Below are 21,357 nucleotides of genomic sequence, written 5' to 3'. Positions count from 1 at the left end.
AAACTACTAAACCGACAAAATTGCCCTGCAAAAGGCAGAAACTCTAATAATTGCCGATTTCATAACAAATTTGCAAAAAATTACAAAAAACCAAACCAGACAGAAAAACAAAAACTACCTTAAAAGCAAACTATTATCAATCAAATTGAAGCAACACCGGCAAAAATTGACAATCTAGAATCAGTTAACTGCATCACTCGTTAAAGAGAACTATACGAACAGGTATAGGACTTACGACTCTAAATATTATAGCGATTCAGATAACTACGTTGCAGCTATTTCAAGTGAAACAGCAGACAGCGCCTCTTAACGTAAAAATTCAATTTGGTTACATCTAATTGGTTTCAATGATTGATTCAGGTAGTGTCTGCATCATAATTACAAAAGTTCTCTCAAAGGACATGCTAAAAAACACACATACAGCCCAATGGACCAAGACTACAGACAAAAAGACCGGAAGACTGTCTCCAATTAACCCACCAATGTCCTCTGATGTCTGGCCACAGCCGTCAAATACAATGACTGGACTTTTGACAATGCATTTCTTGCAGTTGTAGACGATGGCCACAAGAACTTTATAGGATGGGACCTGTTCAACAGCATTGGGCTCTCAATTGTGCAACAACAATCGAAGAGGGGTAAATGCGTTAAAATTATACATAAATTTTTATAACTTTAAGCAAGCAATCAAGTCGCAGTTTCTTGAACTAGTTTCATGAATTGGAATATCAACAACACATAACGTAAAATCAAAGTTACACAGCAAAACATCAAGATGGTTGAGGCGTCCCGAATTATTTACAACCTAGAGATACTGATGAAATCAACAGATTACAAAAAGAGGGCCATATTGCGAAACCAGCAAGTGGCTCTTACGAAAATCAAGTCACCGATCGTAATTACACTAAAGAAATATCATTGAAAAAACTAGCATAGATGCTAAAGGCTTATGCATATCAATTCATAAAAACAAATAACAACTGCCGAAAACAGAAATGTTAAACAATTCAAAAAGATCTGAATAGAGCAAAATAGTGCCATTTTCACAATATTTGATAAGAGTTAACAGGAACCTAAAGATGCGTTTTGCTTTTTAGATGACATTATGATAGTCGGAGCTGGATCAGATTCCGAACACATTTTTTTTGTCAGCAAATGTTTCATAAAGTTTAAAAAAGGAGGACTATTTGCACATCAACTTACAAAAATGTTTCCATGGTAATTCGGAAAAGAATGGCTGGAATATAAAAGAACTCAAATAGGTATTTTGCCATTCAAATCCAAAAAAGCGGCTGTTTTAAAAATTCCTCCTGCAGACACACTTAAACCATTAAGATCATTCCTTGAATCTGTACACTATATCAGCAAATTTATTCCACACTTTGTCTCCTACTATGTCCATTAGTAAGAAATCTAACAAATTCATGGGGACTGAAATACACACACACCAAGCACTTTCATAATATCAAAGAGAAAATCGCCCATAGTACTAAAAATTGAAAGAATTATATTCAATTAGATGTTAGAGTAAAAAGCATTGCTTCAAGATCTGGCCTGGGTGCGGCACTTGAACAAAAAAAAACAGCGGATGGAATGAAAACAATTGCATTTGCCTCTCGTTATTCAAAACGCTGCAAAAGAACGTTATAGTGTTAATGAATTAATTTTGTTGGGAATAGTATGGTCCATCGACTAATTCAAATATGTCCTGTACAACAAAGATTTCACAGTAATCAATGATCCTGCCCAATATTGTCTATATTTACAGAACATTGAGCAAACAAATTTTACAACTGCAGATTTTCATTGTGGGTTTTTAGATTAAATCCATATAGTTTTACTATGTGGTTATTCAATTCCATAGTCTGAAATCTGTTTTGCGAAAACAAAGAATAATCTCTGCATAAAACCAACATTTCGTAGTTGCAACTACCTCAAAAATTAGACATTCATCTAAACAAATCACCAAACCTAAATCTCAACTCTTACAAAATTTCAGCAAGATCTCTTTGCTAAAACCGTAAATATACAATTTAAATTTATTCCATCAGCATTGCGTATACCAAACTCAAAATCTTCACTGTCACTCGCAATGCAATTAAATCTTTTCAAAACTCGCTTTATATACAATTCAAATACGTCATTTGCATCGCAAGAACCGTTACCAGATTTAAAGAGTCAATTTTCAATACTTATTGGGCCTGCAGAGAAATCACATTCCATTACCAATATTATTGCAATAGTCTTGCAAAAGTCAGACAGTAGGGAAAATGAACAATCTGAAAAATTAAGCCCATTAAGCACCATTTTTGACTTCAAATTAACAAAGCACTACCAAATACCAAAATTGAGTTCGAACACTAAAAATTCCAATTGTAAATACCAAGCAATCAAATCCACTTTGCTTTTTGCTCCTTCTCAGCTAATATTTCACGAGGAAATTTATCAAAATTTCAACTATAATGCCTAATACCTAAACTACTATGCCTAATACTCAAACTATTGATGCTATGCCAGGAACTAACACCCTCGATACCGCAGAAAATATCATCAAACATACCATATACAGGATATTTAGAAAATTACTTCTTGCAATAATCACCGAAAAGGACGTCAGTTTGAAAGAGGTCCAGGACTGTGCGCTGCGCAGCGACGAACATCGTCTTAAAAAAGCAGTCCCTATATAAACTATCATTTTGGAGAAATATGAGTATCAAGAATGGATATCTCTGTCTAGACGAATGAATCGCTATCCCCAATGCTATTAAAGATGCCGTGCTGGAGTATATACAATCCACCAAGCCAAGCAGTTTTGCGATGATTTCATTGTCACAAAATATCTGGTGGCCATACATCAACCGTGATATCCTAGCGAAAACTAGTGAGGGGTAAAGTTGCACTGACATAGAATTGTAAAACAAGTGGTTCCGCATAGCAAGTGCTTACCTTTTTCTAAATGTAGAGAACCGAACAAAGAAATACAAATATATTTGGCGGCCTCATATTAAATGAAAATGGAATAGAACAATTATTTATATTAGACATTGGCATATATTCTAAACATCCCAAAACCAAAAAAGTAAAAAAAGCACTCAGTCCAAATGCTATTAATTTTTTCTTTCTCTCGCTCTCTCTGTCTTTATCTCTATCTCTCTCTCTCTCTATACACTAATTATATATATATATATATATATATATATATATATAGGTAAAAAAAACATTTATATGTATATATATATATATATATATATATATATATATATACTTATATATATATATAGATACATATATATATATATATATATTTATATATATATATATATATATATATATATTTATATATATATATATATATTAATATAAACATAGATATATATACATATATATATATATATATATATATATATATAAATATATATATATATATATATATAAATATATATACATATATTTATATATAAATATACATATATATATATATATATATATATATATGTATATGTATGTCTATATATGTATATATATATATATATATATATATATATATATATATATATATAATTAGTGAGTTCAAAAAACTATATGATTAGACCAATCTATGTGTTTAACAGGAAAAAGGTTTGAAGAAATTAGCCCAAAAAGTGACCCTAATTATATACAAGAACATGATTATAGGGCAATAGGACTTGTTGAGCGTCTTTTGCAAGCAGTTAAAAGACAAACTCCTGCATGAAAGCTCATCTGAATACAAAATTTAGAATACAATTTGCAATACAATCAAATATCCAAAAACTAAGAATAAACGAACAAAGAACCACAAATTTAACCCTGAGGAACACTTTGATAGAAAACGTATCACAGCAGCTTCCAATAACACAACTAAGCCAGATAGTAAACACTTTGGTTACAAAAATTAATTAAACATTATTTAGACGAAGATAAGATACTTACGTTCATAAGCCACAGACGAACAATGTGCTGATACGGGCAAGTGTTTTGATCTGAAAATTGATAGGCTTATTTGCGCTGCAAATGCAAAAACTCAAAAACGGCAAGAGAAAATGCAGAAAATGCAGGACAGCGAGAACAGAATGATGTGGCAAGACAGTACTTCGCTCACACTTGTACGATCGGAAAGGGTCGTACAAGTAATGATCGTCAGAAAATTTCACATAAACAAAGGTCAGAAGCGCAATCTAGACGGACATTATAAAGTACTCGCGGCTATTTGCACTGTAGGTAAACTAAGTCCCACAACCAGCAAGATTAAAGAATCCAGCAAACAAGAAATGCGAGTCAGAGACGCAGATGTCGCAAAATTTGGGAAAAAAAGACTAACGATTAACCTCTTACGCTCAATATGCGGAGATACGCCCTCCAAAAGTCAACAAAAACGCTCGAACGAAAAAAACGAACCAGAAGAAAGACTTATTGAGGAAAAATCTTCTTAGCAAGAAAATCAAAAGATTGAAAGAACAGACCGACGACTCCAGTCTTATATCTTCTGCCCACTCCTGTATTTCTACCACTAGTAAATTGGCAAGAGCAGTAAAAATGCGGAACCCTAAAATGAACCACAAGTACGATTAAGCCTTCAACGATAGGCCTGGTTTAAGACAAATCTTTCCTTTTAGTTCACAACATCCAACCGCCGCAGCACAAACACAAACAACAACTTTGTCGTCATCCGCGACAAAATTGACCCCTATTTTGCAAAAAAAAACAAAAGATGGGACCCGAAAAGCGGTGCTTCTGGTTCAAAATTGTCGTATGTTACAAGATGTAAAAGCCAAAACAAGGAATCTACCAATAGAAAATCAAAAAACCAACAAACGCAGACAGTCGTAGAAAATATCCAAAATACACATGGATACATTGATCCAATCAAAGTTAAAAAATAATTCATTCCTCGACAATTGCAACCCAAATGAGAGAGATAATTGCAATCCGAGCCTTAATTTACAAATGAGCAAAAAATGAAGGTCTACGGAGCAGAGCGTTCTTAAGATGAGCAATCTGATGCTGATAAAACTTCCTTAAAACGCAAAAAGGATTGTCTATTTATTTAATAAACTAATTTGAGTTTACTATATAACCGGCGAATCAATACTTAATTTCTGATTTTTTTATTTTTCTGTACATCATCATTTCCCCAACAGATGGGGAGACACCAAACGGGTAGGATATTGGGAACAATATCCCATACCGTATTTAGTTTAGTTTTTATCTTCTTTTTATTTAGTTCAAACTTTTGATCTTTTTTTTGTTCAATTTAGTAGACAAGAAACTGTCTATTGATGTTGTAAACATTTTCAAGTTCCTGCTGATTTGTGTGATCAACTTATGATCAATTTCATTTCCTTTTGTGATTTTATTTGAAAATACTCTCAATCTCTCTTATTCACTACTGCAGTTAAGATATTAATTAAACTCTGCCAATCGGTGCTCAAAATGGAGACCAGAATTCTAACTAGTCGATGACGTGAAATCTATCGTCACTTTTAGAAATCTCTAAATCATTTAACTATACCTAGCTAACGCATTGCCAATTCCACCTCTAAGTGATTCGCTATCATTCTTAGCACAATTGGATCGAGCAGTAATCCAACCGCCATAACAGCAGCATCCAAAACGTAGAGAACATTAACTAAGCGAAGATTTCGAAATCATTGATATAAATTAGCTTTACAAACCTGCTCATATCGACTGCGTCGGACAGAAGTTGCTAAAAAGACTAAGTTGTAACAGGGAGGCTCAGCAATGTACGCTCGCATATAATGGTTCGACCCCGCACAACCAACCGCATTAGAGTCCCAGGGCATTTCAGCGCAGAATCAGCTTATTCCAAGAAAAAAAACTCACTTCAATTCTAAAATATGGCAACACCAGAACATTTTAATTTAGTTTATCTGCAGTTTTTTTTCATAATGATTATTTTGCTGTTATAGAGTTCACGCGGGCAGAAATTATCTTGTATAGTCTGAAAAAAATCCATACCCCAAAATTAGGTCCAAACAGAATGATGTCATACTTTTGTAGATTCTAACTGGTAAAAACAATGGTAGTGTACACAATCTTTTTACTTGAGCTAAATTGTCGGCATTTACACAATGCTCATTTAGTTTTGTGGTTACAACTTGCTACGCAAATAAAATATTACAAGTACCCACGCAGAAGTTTGAATCGCATATAAAGCAAACATCGTTGGCGGCACTCAAGCTGAACGTACTTTTGCAATGCAGTAGATTTTATTAAAAAATGAAGAATTGCAAGTTTGGGACATGACCAGAGTACTGGCCATCCAGAAAAGCAGCATGTCTCCAGACTGATTCCGCAATGATTTGATTTGCCACGAACTTCTCGGCACGTATTTGACTTAATTGTCCATCAAATAAAGAAGAAGTTGAAAACTTTCAAAAAAAAATCACGTATTGTTCCAAAATAATTAAATTATCCATTCAAAGAGTTGCTTTAAGCTCAGAAACACTTAATGAAAAAGTCATAAAAGCATAAGGAAAAAGTAAACTTAACTAGAAGACTTGAGTTTTACCAGAAAAATTGTAGTACTTGTCTTTTTTGTTTGAGAATAACTAACAAGTAGACATGAAACAAAGGGGCAAATTTGGAAAGTACGTTAACAATTTTTGAACACAATTAAAAGCAAATTCATGAGAGCAATTAACTAACAACTGAAATCATTCAAGATTTTAACTTTTGCCGTCATACCAAACCCTCGAGACTTGTTATTATCCAGAATGTCATACGAAGCTCTGTAAAGTTTGCAAGAAAACGGGGTCGCAGTGCATAAAATAATAATATACGCGCTGAAAGCATTGATAAGTTATGTTTCGCCTCACTTTAATATAATTAATATGACATGAAATTTGATATTAATGTGCGTTTAATGTGAATACCGGACATGACAGCAAAGAAAACCCTAAAAAACTGGAAAATATCAGGAAATAATAAGAAAGTTTTACGAGACCTCGTAGTCTCAACGCCAGAAAACCATTAGTTGAATAATAAAAAGCTGTTGAAACTGCACTATAGATCACTTGAAAAATGCAATTTAATTCATCAATCAAATTTTGCCACAAAACTTCCCAAAGGGGATTTAAAGTGGAAAATCTCAAAGAAAAAAAAATATTTTTTTTTCAACCAATATTTTTCAATATTTTTTTTCTGTATAACGTAAGACATATGAATCGTAACCAATCAACTAAAAAGAATTAAATGGTTACACTTTTCCAGCTTAGGAATCCAATTGCTCATTTCATTAGTGACACTAGGTGAAAACGTTACACGTTAACACTGAATGCGAAGCAGAACTCAAAATTTTACGAACAAGTTTTCGCAAAGGTTGCAGAAACGATAAATTTTATGGATTTCGCTTAAAGTCTTGTGTATCCTCGTTGGTTTCTCTTTGCATGTATATTTAACCTGCCGATAAGAGAGCCTTTATTTGAAATATTTCTGGTCTGCGCTCGATTACAATTGCAATATTTTTTATTTCAAAAATTGTCTTACTGGAAGAAAACTTAACTTTTTTGCAATTTCTCCTGTAAAATAGAAAAAAGTAACAAGAAGCTACCAAAATAGATCATTTGACAACAGAATCTTAAGTTCAATAACAAAAGATGAATTTTGGCTAATTATATAGTTATATAACCAAAAGCGCAATATGTATCAACAGATTGCTTTAGAAAGTTTCTATAATAGCTCCTTCAATATTGAATTAGGCAATTGGTAAATCAGACTCAGTCATAAGGTTACCAAACAACATAAATTTTTAGAGAATCTGCAGTATACTTTAAAATAACAGTTTTTGGAGTCAAAAAAATATGAGCTTCACCCATAAAACAAAATATTTTGTCAGTGGACCATATTGAAATGCAAAAAGTTCTCTTATTAATTGGACATCCAATTTAAAAAAACTTTTCCTGTAATTGGGATGTAAAAAATGCAAAAACTATTCAAAGAAGACAGACTCATGATACATTTCGAATCCTCTTCCATCGCAAAAGTCAACGATGGGACCAAAACGCACCTTGCAATCGCTGCAAGGCTGTTAGAGGACAAAATTTTTCCGAGATGTTGTGCAATATTTTTTCAGCAAACGAAACTCTTAATATATAAAAATTTAACTATTCATTCTTTATAAATATTGATTTCAAGTAGCGAAAGATAGCACAAAAGTTACTTTCATAAATTTTTATACGAACCGGAGATAGAATTAGCCCCTATATGAGTCACGGAAGATTTTATCACCAGTTTTTTATGAATGCACAACCAGTTAAAATGGACAAAATTGGTAAAATAGGCATATTTGATAACATTTTTTATGAAAAAAAAGAAAAGATTTGAACTTTCAAAAACTTTAGCTTCCATTTTTGCCAAAACTGCTAGTTCAAACAATTCAACAACTTTCTTCTATCTTCAAACGAAAAACCAATGTGGCTATCGTTTACAACGTCATCCTATTTTTAGCAAAAATGAAATATATTTAAGCAAAAATAAGAAAATTGTGAACAAGACCACGGAAGTTAAGCTAACATTTACAAATATTTAAAATTAAAGTATTAAAGTCTACATTTGATTGTCGCTTTATTAATACCACTCACAATCCTGTAAAATGAATATGTCTATCGACAAAAATTGACTGCACAAAAAAACCCAGTTGAGTTTATATTTCCTCCCCCAGTAAAGTGAGTCGGAACAAAAAAAATGGGCACATCCCATTATTAAAAATGGGCACATCCCAACTTATGTTTCAAAGAAAGATCTTGAAAATACACTCACAACTCAAAGACTTTTAGACTGAGAATCTACCGTGATGTTTCTGTGAGTCTTTCTTTATTCAATGAACCTTTTGATTTTTGGTTGCTTTCAGCAAAAAGTTTGATCAAATTTGACTTATTTATTACATTAAGTTGGTGTTGGCCGAAATTGACATAGTTGAACTGTTGTTTACTTTTATTTTTGACCGTTATAACTAAATTTTAAATTCTGAGAACTTGAAATTATACAAACGTATATTCTCTCACATATGTGCTACAAAGGGAAACTTTTTCCAGACCTAACAGGAAGTCAAAATCTGTACTGGGCACGACTAATTGAAATTCTAAACATCAGTACTGAATTAGAACAATGTTGGTATCACTTTTTTTTGCTTATCAGTCTTGATGGAATTCTGGCGTAGACTTTTAAGGATTTGAATTTAAGGATTTGAAAGAGTGCATGCGTAGTTAAAAAAAATTGCTTCATCTAATACGTGGATGAGAGATTTTCTGTTGCCAAAAAAAAACCAGTTAATGCCTCCTAACGAGTTAGACCTACAAACTTGAGTACTGCATTTGCTCGTTTTAGCACCCTGTGGGCTATTGTAGAGTTTGAAAACAATATAAGAATTTAGAATTGGCTAGTACTGACATAGAATTAGGGCAATGTAGTGCTTGGCTTCTGGATCTAAAACTATGAGGAAAAAATGTAACTCAGAATCTGACACCTCATTTCATATCACAAAAAGAAATTGTTATGCTTTAAGAAGGCCTTTTTGTCCCTTTTTTGGAATGAAAACATTAAACAGGGTCAAATTGAGTCCATTGATCATAAAAGTGGTGATTTTCAAAGGTTTTGTGCCCTCTTTCAAATACTTCTAATTTTCTTTTAATATTATAAACGACCGTGAAATTCATTGTCGCAATGTTTAAAAACTTTTTAATTTTTTTTTGAAATCTGGCATAAATGAAGACCGACAAACTCCTAGATAACTTTGTCGTCGCTTTTTAAGTGTTTGCAGAGCTATCGAGCAGTATTTCAGATTCCGCTCATTAGTTTTTATTCTCATAAATTTAGATACAATTTTTATTAGTCATTTTCTAATATTTAAATTTACTCCCCCCTTTAATAGAACTTGGAATAAAAAATATCTGAAGTGCGAAAGATAAAGCTTCGAAAAAAAATTTTTCCTTTGTTAAATTTTTGAACAGCTAGTTTAGTGTGGCTTCCTAATCTCAATCTCACATTGTTCTTAATTTAACTAATAATTGAGGCCAAAACATACTTGAATCATGATGAAAAGATCGTCTGGGTTAAACTTAGAAAAAAAAATCAGATAACCGGAGCTCATTTCATTTTAGTTCGCATTGAATGCAAAATTAATTATGCGCCGTTTGCTTTTTCAATTAACTTTTTAACAGTTCAAAGATGCTCTAGGATTTACGTATACTACTGCTTGCCCTATATGACGCAAAAGTCGGCTTATTCTTTTATTTACGGCTGAGAAAAGTTATGTGTAACAGAGGAGGTGTTATTTGGGGAGGGGTCATTTGTGGAAAGGGAATTAATATGAACGAGGAATAGGATATGTATGTCCATTAGTATGTGCCTTAAGGCTAATCTAACAGGCTGACATCCGAGCTTATTTCTCAGGAAAACTTCCCTTTGACCCAATAGTCGCTTGAAATTAAGGAATATGGGAGGGCGAAAGAGGAAGAAAAAATGAATGTGGTAGAGGAAACTTCAGGGGGGGGGGGGATATTACGCATTACAACTCAAAGTATACTGAGCAATTTTCCTGTTTTTATGAATTTATAAACATTATGGGTTATGAGGCGAAGAGATTGAATTGATTGGCAGAATGAGGCTGGGAAAAATCTGAGCCATTAAGTCCTGATGTTCGAGTAACAAGGCTCAATTGTGATTGAATGCTGTCTGATGCTGCAAACCACGGAGAACATTGCAATTTTTCAAGAGCTACACACTAAAAAAAGTTCAGGTAAATTTACCTGAACCAAGTTCAGGTAACTAGAAGTTCAGGTGAAGTTCAGGTGTAAAAGCACCTGAAATACACCTGAACTGAATTTCAGGTAAATTTTCACCTGAACAAGTTCAGGTGTGGTTACCTGAAAATAACTTTCATTGCATTCGGCAGTGAAACAACAAAAATTTAGCAGAAACTAAAACACAACACAAATACAAACTTTAGGAGAAACATCAACACATTTATTAGGCAGCGTCCAGCATTTTTTCAAAGTGGTTCAATTTTAAATTTTGCAAAGTTACTGTAAAGTTTAGCATCAATTTTTCCCGCTCTTCAGCTCTACTGATGTTTCTGGATCGAACAACTAATATGGGAGCCATTTGGGTTGTCTGAATTTTATATCAATCCTGAAGTTTCAGAAAAACGGTTTTAAGCGACTTTAATTTCTTTAAATCATAACAACAGGAAACGCAGTGGTTTTAAAGTGGATCAACTTGAATGCAATCACTCTTCCCTATATAATAAGTCAAAAACTATTATTCCTACATAAATTGTCTCTCTGGAAAAAACCTGAAATTTTCAGGTGAAATTCAGGTAAAAATACCTGAACCAGAAAAACTACCTGAACTTTTCAGGTGTATTTTTCAGGTGATTTTCAGGCAAGTTCAGGTAAAAGTTCAGCCAGTGACGCCTGAAATTTTCAGGTAAATTTCAGGTAAATTTCAGGTAAGTTCAGGTGTAGTTCAGGTGGGAACAATTTGCCTGAACGATTCAGGTAAATTCAGGTGTTTTTTCAGGTAAATTTACCTGAACTTTATTTAGAGTGTACAAATCGTTTGATAAATTACAAAATGTCACAAAAGTCAATTATTTAATCTAAGTTTGGTACTTAAACTGTTTAATTGCGACAATTTTGGCAGCAAAAATCGGTAAGAGATGACGCATGAACTGAATAAGAGGGAATTAAATTCAAGAATAAAAAGCTAGAAACCAAAAGTGTATAGTATTTTTTCTTTGAACTGATCAAAGTTTCAGTAGTTTGTATTCGTGTAACACCACGACCTTTGTGTCGAACAAGTTTTTGTTCTTACCTTTCTTTCCTTTTCAAGCAATCAGTGCTTCGAGAAACCCAATACCTTTCACAATTTTGATACATTTATTATTTGTATACATAATTTATTGTTCCGACCCCACTTGTGGGGGGGGGGGGGGAGGAACTATATACTCAAATGGGTTTTTTTTGTTCAGTCAATTTTGGCCGATCGACATAATCATCGCAGAGAAATGTGAGTGGTATCATTATAAAGCTGGTCCAGCGTAGAATTCAAAAATAAAAAGATTTTTTTTATTTTAGTTTTTTTCGAGGAGTTATCGAGTTTTGTGTGAACACGGGATATTTGTTCAATTTTAGTGTGATATTTTTTTCAAATTAAGTTTTTTTTTATAAAAATTGTATTTCAAGCTTAAATTTCTTGCCAAAAAATGAACCATTTTTGTGTTCCTAATAGACTAAAGGCGAAAAAAGAGTAGTTCTGGTCTCTTAGGGAGCTTCAATATCAATAAAATTCAAAAACTATCTGAGAGCTCTTTTTTTATAAAACTTTTCTACTTTTTTTTGTTTTTTTAAGTCACCTAGCGAGAACTCACTTTTCATATCAAAGTTCCGTTAATACAAAGTTCCGTTTTCGTATCAAAGTTCCGCTTTTACAGTTAAATGAAGCCCAATGATAAAAAAAATCGTTTTCAAGGAATTACTCATGTTTTTTTTTAAATTCGACACTGAGTTTTCGTAATTATACATGAAATTTGGAATTTTTTTGAGGTTTTACTAATTTTTTGGAATCTTATGGCATGAAATCATTAACCAATGCGTAATGAGATTTAAGTGAGTATATCTAGTGCTTTGAGTGGACAGCTAATGGCAGTTAAGACTTTGAAAACAAGTTTTAGAATATTTTTTTGAACTTTAACCAATCATAAACTTATTATCGTGAACAGCATGTCATTCTCTGTGAAAACAGCACCCTCTTCCGTCCTATTGTAACCAAGTTTGATCTAGTTGGCGGTGTTATCTTCTAACTTTTAGTAATAAGACTTCAATGACACAAGATTTCAAAAAATTTTAAAAACTTTTTTGGATGTATTCGTATTATTGGTTACATTTGAAATCTTATCCAATTATCCTCAAATTTACAGCTCCTACTGGTTTACACAGATAACTTTTTCAGAGAAAATTTCTTGTTTTCAAATGGCTTTGACCTTTTCGTCTCGAAATTCTCTACTGAATTTTTGGTTTTGGCCTGATTTTGTTGTTGTTTTTTATAGTCATAAGACTTGTTGTGATGTCTTATTGATCAACTATGCATATCAAACATCTCCATATTCCTATTTAAGCATATTTGAGTGAATTTTTTGACTTCTGTTAAAATTTATTGAGTTTAATGGCTGTCAAGAATTTAAATACAGTTTTTCGAAAATTTTTTTGAACATTAACCAATCTTAAAATTTTCGTGAACTGTTAGTCAGTCTCAGTACTGACAGAACTCATTTGCTTTATACTGAAACTAATATGAATTTTTCTTCCAAGTATTGATTATATGACTTCAATAAAACAAGAATTCAAGATATAAAAAAAAATTGGATTTTTTTGTATTATTGGTTACTTTTGAACTCTTATCACATTATCCAAATATTAAACTCATTATCCAAATATTATTCTAATCTCATTGGTTTGGACAGGACATTCAGAGGATCACAGATAAAGTTTCCAGAGAAAATCTAATGTATTAAATGGCTTCGAAATTTTCTTGCAATTTTTAATGAATTTTGGTTTTCGCCTGTTTTTATTGTAGTTTCCATAGTCTTAAGACTTATTGTGATCTCTTATTTATTATCTATGTAAAAAACATCATTTTCTTACCATCGTGTTATTTCTGAGCGTAATTATTGGCCTCCGTTGAAAACTTTTAATTTTTATTTCAATGGCTGTTTAGACTTGAAAAAAGATTTTCGTAAATTTCTTTGAACAATAACTGATCCGAAACTTTTTTCGTAGAATGTTAGACAGTCTTAGTACTTACATGATCCCTTTTTGTTTCAAGTGCAGCCAGATTTAATCTGATTAGCGTTTTCATCTTCTACCTATTAGTTTTAAAACTTCAATGCCAATAGTTTTCAAATTTTCTTTTAAATTTTCGGATAACTTTTCCTATTTTTGAATCGTTTTGAAATCTTATTTATCACATTATCTGAAAATTGATGGTTCCCATTGGTTTAGGGAAGTCATAAACGGATCATATATAAAGTTTTGAGAGAAGAAGTTATGATTTAAATTGCTTCGACACTTTCTTCTGGCACTCTTCTAATGAATTTTTGGTTGTTGCCTGTCTTTGTTGTTGTTTTCATCTTCAATAACTTGTTGTAAGATCATATTGACCAAAGATGATTGGCAAACAAACTTTTTGTCCCATGAAGGCATAACTTAGCGTTTTTACTGGATTCCGTTGAAAGCTATTGAAATTAAGGCGTTGATACTACAAAAAAAGATTTCTGAAAAATTTCGTGGTTCTAATGTTTTTCTTCATATTTGATTTTTTGAAGCTGTATTGAGGAATCGTTGCTGTTAAAAAATTAATTGATCATAGAAAAGTTTTTAGTGAAAATTTCATTTTTTAACGCCTTTGACATTTTTCTCGCTAAAATTTTTTCTTTAAATTGCTGATCTTGCCTGTTTTTCTTCATTGGGTAGCCGTAAATTGCTGACCAGTCTCTTAAGCTTTTAATTGGGGATTGAATTAATGATGTTACCCGGATCAGTTAGTCAGTTCATAGCCTTTAGTCTTAAAGTTTATGATATACATTTTCAAACATTTTCAGTTTTTGTTGTTCTTTTCGTCAAATTGTAGCTTATTTTCATCAATGAGAGGTCACATCCAATTTCTTGTATTCCACAAAATAACATATCTACTAAGATTATTTGTCACCGATGCTTTGTTTGTATGACAATAAGCGTTTTTATAAACGTTTTATGAGTGGTCATTTTTTGCGCTTCTTTTTCTCTTCTTTCAGAACAATCGCGTAGTAACAGATCCCAATGATTTAAAAATGTGGCCCAAATAAACTTTTTTAAATCTCTCAGTGTAATTCCTGCAGCTGATTTGGTAGAAGTAAGAATTGAATTAGAAATACATTATATTCAGATAATAGCTAATGATTTTAATGGTAGCAATAGTTTGTGTTTTCGCAAATCGTTTCTAAATTTTTAAGTGTTCTTTAGTTCGTTTCTAAGTCTTAGACTACCCAAAGACAAGGTCTTTTGCCTTTGTAATGACTTATCAAGGATTATTTAGTTAAAAGCTAATGATTTTCAAGATATTTGAAATTCTTTGGTTTAAAAAATGTTGATTAAATTTTGAACTTCCCCTCGTTGATCGTTCTCGTTGTTGACTTGTAACTTAGTCTCATTAAGAAAACTTTCCATCCGCTGTATAGTTAGGAGAAATTAAGTTTGAGTAGTTAAGGTTTTAACTGACTGCTTTTTGACGTTGTAACTGTGTGCTTTATATGTTAGATATCCATTTTTTGCCGTGAAATTTTTGTTTTTGATAATTTTTTTGGTTGTTTTTTTTTGTTTTGTAGTCACTTAAAGGTCAGATCTCTTCGGCACTGTAATAAGGCATGGCATTTTGTAATTCAATGAGTAGATAGGTTGTGCAACGATTGTTTTAAACTCAAACATGTATTTTTGTTATTTCTTCATTTGGTTGACAATTAAGTCAAAAATGTAGATGAGCTCGGGTCGGAACATCATGTGCGAACGCACATTAATGAGCCGCCTTCTAATTACTTTATAAACCATTTATTAGCGGCCGCTGTTACTATCGAGCTCATAATTTTTTCTGTCGAAACAACTAGTATTGTACCGGTGCTGTCTTTTTCAAACAATGTCTCCATCACCTTAAACTTAATAGGGCATCCATGTGATATTCAGTGGCATTAAGGTGCATTAAATCCCTATGCTGGCTCCAGTAGTCTGTAAAGTGATTAGTGAGCTCAATTTGATGAGAAAGCTTCATTTGAAGCTGAAAAAATCTTTCTTTAAAGTTTCTGAAAAATCCAAAATTAAGCTTCTTTTTTGTATTGGCCGTTTTTGAGTTTTCTGATAAACGGACCCAAAATTGACACAAAAATTCTTGGATCTCTTGCTTACGATGGATTTTTTTCATATCTCTTGTGGTAGCATGTGTAATGGTAATAAGAATTTAACTAACTTTCAGATTTTTGCAGTTTTTAACAATGAGGGACCAATAAAAATTTTAAAACGTTGTGCGTGTACTAGTGAGCTGCAGGAAAAAATTTGCTTTGGGGACATTTATTGTCCCAAATACTTAACAATTTCTTAATTGTTTTGTCTAACTTATTCTTGTTTTTCGATTTCTTCTGACAACTTGTTTGGTATTTTCTGAGTTACTGTTGGCAATTCAACTAAACATCTTGTGAGCTCTTAGCTGAGTGCTAGAATATATTGCAGCCTCATAATCTTATTTCTAAATCCATGAAATGTCAGCAAACCTTTGCTTATTTTAAGTTTTTCAACATATGTTGATTTTCTTGATTTTTTCTTTCATGATAATTTTCCTGTACCTGCTCTCCTGCATTCTAAATCAAAAACCATGATGTTCGAATTGTTGATAACAAAGCAAGTACCGTTTGAATGCTATTTTTCATGAAGCTTTTTTCTTATACTTTTTCCACGTAAAATTCATTTGCTCTGCTTCTCAGCTCATGCTCTTTAAAGTTTTTCACTTCACTCTTTGCATTGTATTTCAATTCTTTTCCTGCTATTTTTCTTTACTTCGTCTAACAAAAATATTTTTACCCCTATGTGCCTTTTTTGACCTTTCACGAGAAAAATTTTCCGATTTCTCTTTGCTAGTTTTTTTTTTGTTCTAGTTTTGTTATATTTTTCTGTTCTTGCTCAATCACAAGCGTGGTTACGGGAATCGAGGACGACTATTCTCCGGTAATCTACCTAGATTTGCTTTTGTAGGTATCTTTTTTAAATTGATATCAAGACAATGTTTCTTCCCCCACCAATAAAAACAAAAAAGACCAAAACAAAGAAGGACATTCAGTAATTTTTCGTTACCAGACTGACAAGCCAAAGCATAAAAGTACAAAATTTTAATTGAAACTCCATTTTTCATTTTTTGGAAATAATACTACTCTGGGAAAGTTTTTGCTTTCCTACGAAAATATATCTGCAATTCCTGGTGCCAAGGTTGTAAAAAAATGACACTTTCTAACCCACAAAAGTTGTTTGCGTTTTGGTTGTTCGTTGTAATTTTAAACAAGTGAACTTGAATTTTTGGGTCAAACCTGCTCTTTTTCTTCCCTTTACTACCCTTTTCAGGCAATAAGCGCTTCAGAAAGGCACTGGTTTTCAGATTTTTTGCGAGTTTAGCTCTTCTCTTGAATATTCCATAGTTATTTTAAGCATATGCTGCAAATAGCCGTTGGTTCGCAGCGAGCTATTTATGATTTATGACTGGATTCATGATTGATGATTTAAAGATCTCAAAAGGAAAGAACTAGATGACACTCAAAGGGCATTAAGTAGCTTTAGAGTCCTGAAGCTGGCATTAGTGGTCTAAAAGTCCTTATTTGAAACTTTTGATTTTCCTAAAAGTGTTATAGTTATCATATACTCTTGACCCTTTTTGAGTTTCTGTTAAATGAGTCCAAATATGAAAAGAGCTCATAGATGATTTGTGCATCCTGTGTAATATTGCTGTCTGTTTTAGAGTTAATGGCACAGTAACAGAAAAAAAAGGTTGTGAAATTTTTGTTTTTGATTTTTCTATGGTTTAAAAAAACATTCTTAGTCTCTTAACTTTTAAAGAATAATCGTTAAAAGCTTCTGCTTGTACTTACTGAAATTGGCTGCACTGAAAATTGTTTGGGTTGAATTAATTCAAGGACTTTTGCTATTTTAGTTATTTATTTATTTAGTATTATTTCCTAATCAATAATTTGTTCTTCGTTTTCTAATGCCACATTCTTCTTTTTTGAGTTCACCTTGTCAATTTAAAAAAAAATTGAGCTTGCACCTGTGTTCTTGCTTACATTTTAGGGCAACAATTTTTCTTTTGAAGGAATGAGCACCAAAAAAATTGACACGCCCTGCTATTGTTTTGGATAATTTTTTTAAAACTCAGAGCCTGCAAAGGAGTGTTGTATGTTTATTTGTTTTTTTGTCTTTTCTAAAACACTTTCCTCTTCTTTGAGATCACATTGTCAATTAAACTTTTTTGAGATTGCAAATGTGTTCGTGCGTATATTGTAGGCCCACAGTTTGTGTTCTGGTGGAATAAACATTGAAAATTTGGCAAACTTTACCAACGTTTTTGCTAATTTCTATGTTTTCCATATTTTTCTATTTTTAATTGCTCTCAAACAAACTTTGTGGCAATTATATTAGTCCTGTTGGTCTTTTTATGCGATTTTTTGCTTGACCGATTTTCCGTCTGACGCTTTTGACTTTTCGTCCTCAAAAACGAGATAAACAGGTAGCGCCCAGAGAACACTAAGTGCTTTTAGAGCCTTTCAGCTCTGTTTCAACTCAAACAGTTTTGGAGACTTATACTTATGGTGTGAATGGCGGTTCTTAGAGGTCGAAGACACCCCTAATGTTGACCCCACCACAATTATACCCCCATGCACCGCGCTGTTGCCCCTCCAATTTTTCTTGTTTGTTTGATCTTTTCAAGCAAATAATTTTCTTGAGGCTTATTTGAGAAGTTCTTACGTCTCAAAACTACCTAAGTTCCGTTTTCTTAAAGAAATCCAATAAAGTCTACAAAAGTGGATAAAAATTAACAATTTTTTGGTTAGCACATCCAAGCCTTCGGTCTTTGGCAACCATGAAAAAAACTGCAAATAAGTGAGACTCTGGTACGGGCCATTTTTACTACTGTTAGAATCTTTTTTGTAATCAAGTAAAAATTTCTTCAAGTTCTTGGGTTCCTGGCAGCGGTTCTAGTTATTTTCGGCCCAATTTATTTAACCCGTATTATTTAATGCCATATATAACCACCCTCAGTCATTTAACGCCGCAGCTTATTCACCCCCTTTTCGGCTTGACGCCAAAATCTTTTATATCTTTCGGCGTCAAAAGAACAATTAGCGAAACAAAAATTTGGGGACCTAAGTAACACATAACTACTGATTTTCAAGAGTTTATCATGAGACAGCTTGCTTTTCTTTGTAATCGAATCGAAGAAAAAGGACGAGACGGTTTTTCAGCGCAATTCTTTCTGTGAATAAAAAGGAAACTTCACAAGTTTGATCTCTTTTAAGTGGCACTTTGAGTTCAGTCACCAAAATTTAAAAACTGTCTTAGTCTAGAAAACGGACGAATCAGTGCTTCCTACCCTCTGAGCAGGCATTAATGAGCAATTAAAATTGAAATTAACCGTGGCTTCAAAACATTTTCCAATGAAATCTGGATTTCTACCTTTGCTAACAGCTAAACTGTGCAAGTTCAATATCTTAAAATTGCAAATCTGTTTTATGAACTAGGGGTACCATCGTACGGTTAATGCTCTTCCATGAGTTACTCCATTCCTTCAATTTTTTTTCCTTGTGTTTTTTGAAAACGAGAGCAGGGATCATAATAGGTGCTAGAGTCAATTAAAGTTTTCCTAACGTAATTTGAGTGAAATGGGAATAGCAGCCCGATTGCAAAGAAACTATTTGGGCCAAAATTTAAAAAAAAAAGAAAACTTTGATCGGGCCTACAATCTGGAGCAAAGGTTTCTAAGCGTTTTTCTGTTTTGTTTAGAAGGACAGCATACAAACAAGCCAAAGCAATACCGTTAATATTTACTGGAAGAGGCTAAATTTGATTGAAGTTTTTAGGTGATTATTTAAATGTTCTGTTCGCGAGTCAAAACTTAGAACCTTCGAGAAACGAAATCTTTTACAGATCACCAAAAAATAAAACACCCACATGGTTAGATTTTCCGCTGTCAAACTGCAAAAACTCTTTAAATATATCGGGTGTATCAAAAAGACGTTACGACGGTTGAATTGACACTGTTCGCTTGTTCTTTCTTAAACGCTGGGATGTCTGTTTTAATTTGGAATTTGACTGCAACGCATTATGAGCCGATAGAACCTCGGTTACTCTTTTAGCTTTTGCGGATGTTCAATTTTCACTTAGGGGTTCGATCTGTTTTATAACTTTTCGGGTGGCTGGCTTTCCCATAGGAGTTTTCTGATTACGCTCAGCTTTTACGCGAACAACTTGGCCATCTTGAGTAAATGAGGGACTTTTAGCTTTGGTATTTTGAACAATTCCAAACAGCGGTTAACTTATTTACTCTTTTGACATAAAACTCTTGTCCTTCCTCAACCAAAATTTCTTTGATTTCGGAAAAAATGGTGAACTCAAAGTCAGAAGTCAGAAAGTCGAATTCAAAATGCAACGAAAGAAAAGGTGTGCTAGAGTTTTTTTCACTTTTCAATTGCTTTTAATTGCCCCATCAGGGATTAGATGATATAACTAATTCACTAATGTTTTATGTATTTCGTTTAACTATTGAGTCGTTAGTTTCTTTCCCGACAAATATGAGTAACTAAATTACATATTAAAATTGGCTTGAAATGACTGAGGTGCGAAAGTTATTTTCACATCTCGTTCATTTCACCAAAATTTTAATCTCTATTAATCAGACTAATTCAAATTGATTGAGACCTAATGACCCTCAATTATGGGAAGCTCAAAATCGGGTTGAAACAATATAAGGGTAAAATTGTTGTGGGGTTAAAAGATATAGGCGTTAAAAATCGCGGCTAGAAAATAGGGGGTTAAAAGAATAGTGGTGAAAAAACAGGACACTCTTGGCTACTAATATCCAAAATCTCAAACACTCATGGTTCCAAGTAATACTTATGACTTGAAACAGTTATTTCTGATGGTTGTGATTGATAACGAAATCAGGTTATCTCATCTTTATAAAAACCTCAACGTAGCGACAGATACCCAGATAGCCGTTTATTCAAATAGTGACTTTATAGACCCACGCTCTCGGGTATAAAAGGTAACAGAATGTCCTATTTCTTTGGGTGACAAGATTATTTCTCATCATCACCTCCAACTGGGTGAGCAGCCTTTTTGATTTCTTTTTCTTTCTGTTTTCTTTTTCTTCTATATTTAAGAATAAAGTTAAAATATAGTTTGACGCCAAAATTTAAAAATTTCAATGAAAGTTTTGTCGAGACCTTTCTGATTAAGAAAAGAAAGAATGGCACTGATAGAGGTAAATAACTTTGTTGAAGTGCTTAATACCTGACGACGGCTCTTGAAATATCTTTTACTCTTCTCAGAGTAACTTACGGAAACTTTGATTTCGTCGGATCAAGCTATCGTATAAAATTGACAATGTTGTGGTCAGTATAATAGCAACATTATAGCACTGTACTTAAGCTGTAAATGTTAATTAAGTTTACCCTGACATAAGCTGCAAAAATCCGCCATATTTTCTCTATATGTATGGTGAAAGTTGTCTAATGGTTCACCCCCCCCCCCCCCC

The 21,357-nt window shown here is 32.9% G+C and overlaps 2 protein-coding genes across 5 annotated transcripts in view; one reads left to right on the top strand and one right to left on the bottom strand.

Moving 5' to 3' along the window:
- LOC142357620 (uncharacterized) overlaps nucleotides 1-21,357 on the top strand; it is a 171,817-nt gene that overhangs the window by 93,423 nt on the left and 57,037 nt on the right. The gene's annotated exons all lie outside the window — the stretch shown is intronic.
- The window catches only part of LOC142357659 (isocitrate dehydrogenase [NAD] subunit gamma, mitochondrial-like), a 545,753-nt gene that overhangs the window by 513,242 nt on the left and 11,154 nt on the right, over nucleotides 1-21,357 (bottom strand). The window lies entirely within an intron of this gene.

The sequence above is a fragment of the Convolutriloba macropyga genome, chromosome 2 (genome assembly GCF_964194025.1).
Source record: "Convolutriloba macropyga chromosome 2, txConMacr16.3, whole genome shotgun sequence".
Taxonomy (NCBI): domain Eukaryota; kingdom Metazoa; phylum Xenacoelomorpha; order Acoela; family Convolutidae; genus Convolutriloba; species Convolutriloba macropyga.
The sequence above is the reverse complement of the archived record's forward strand: the minus strand, read 5'-3'. Positions and strand labels throughout refer to the sequence as shown.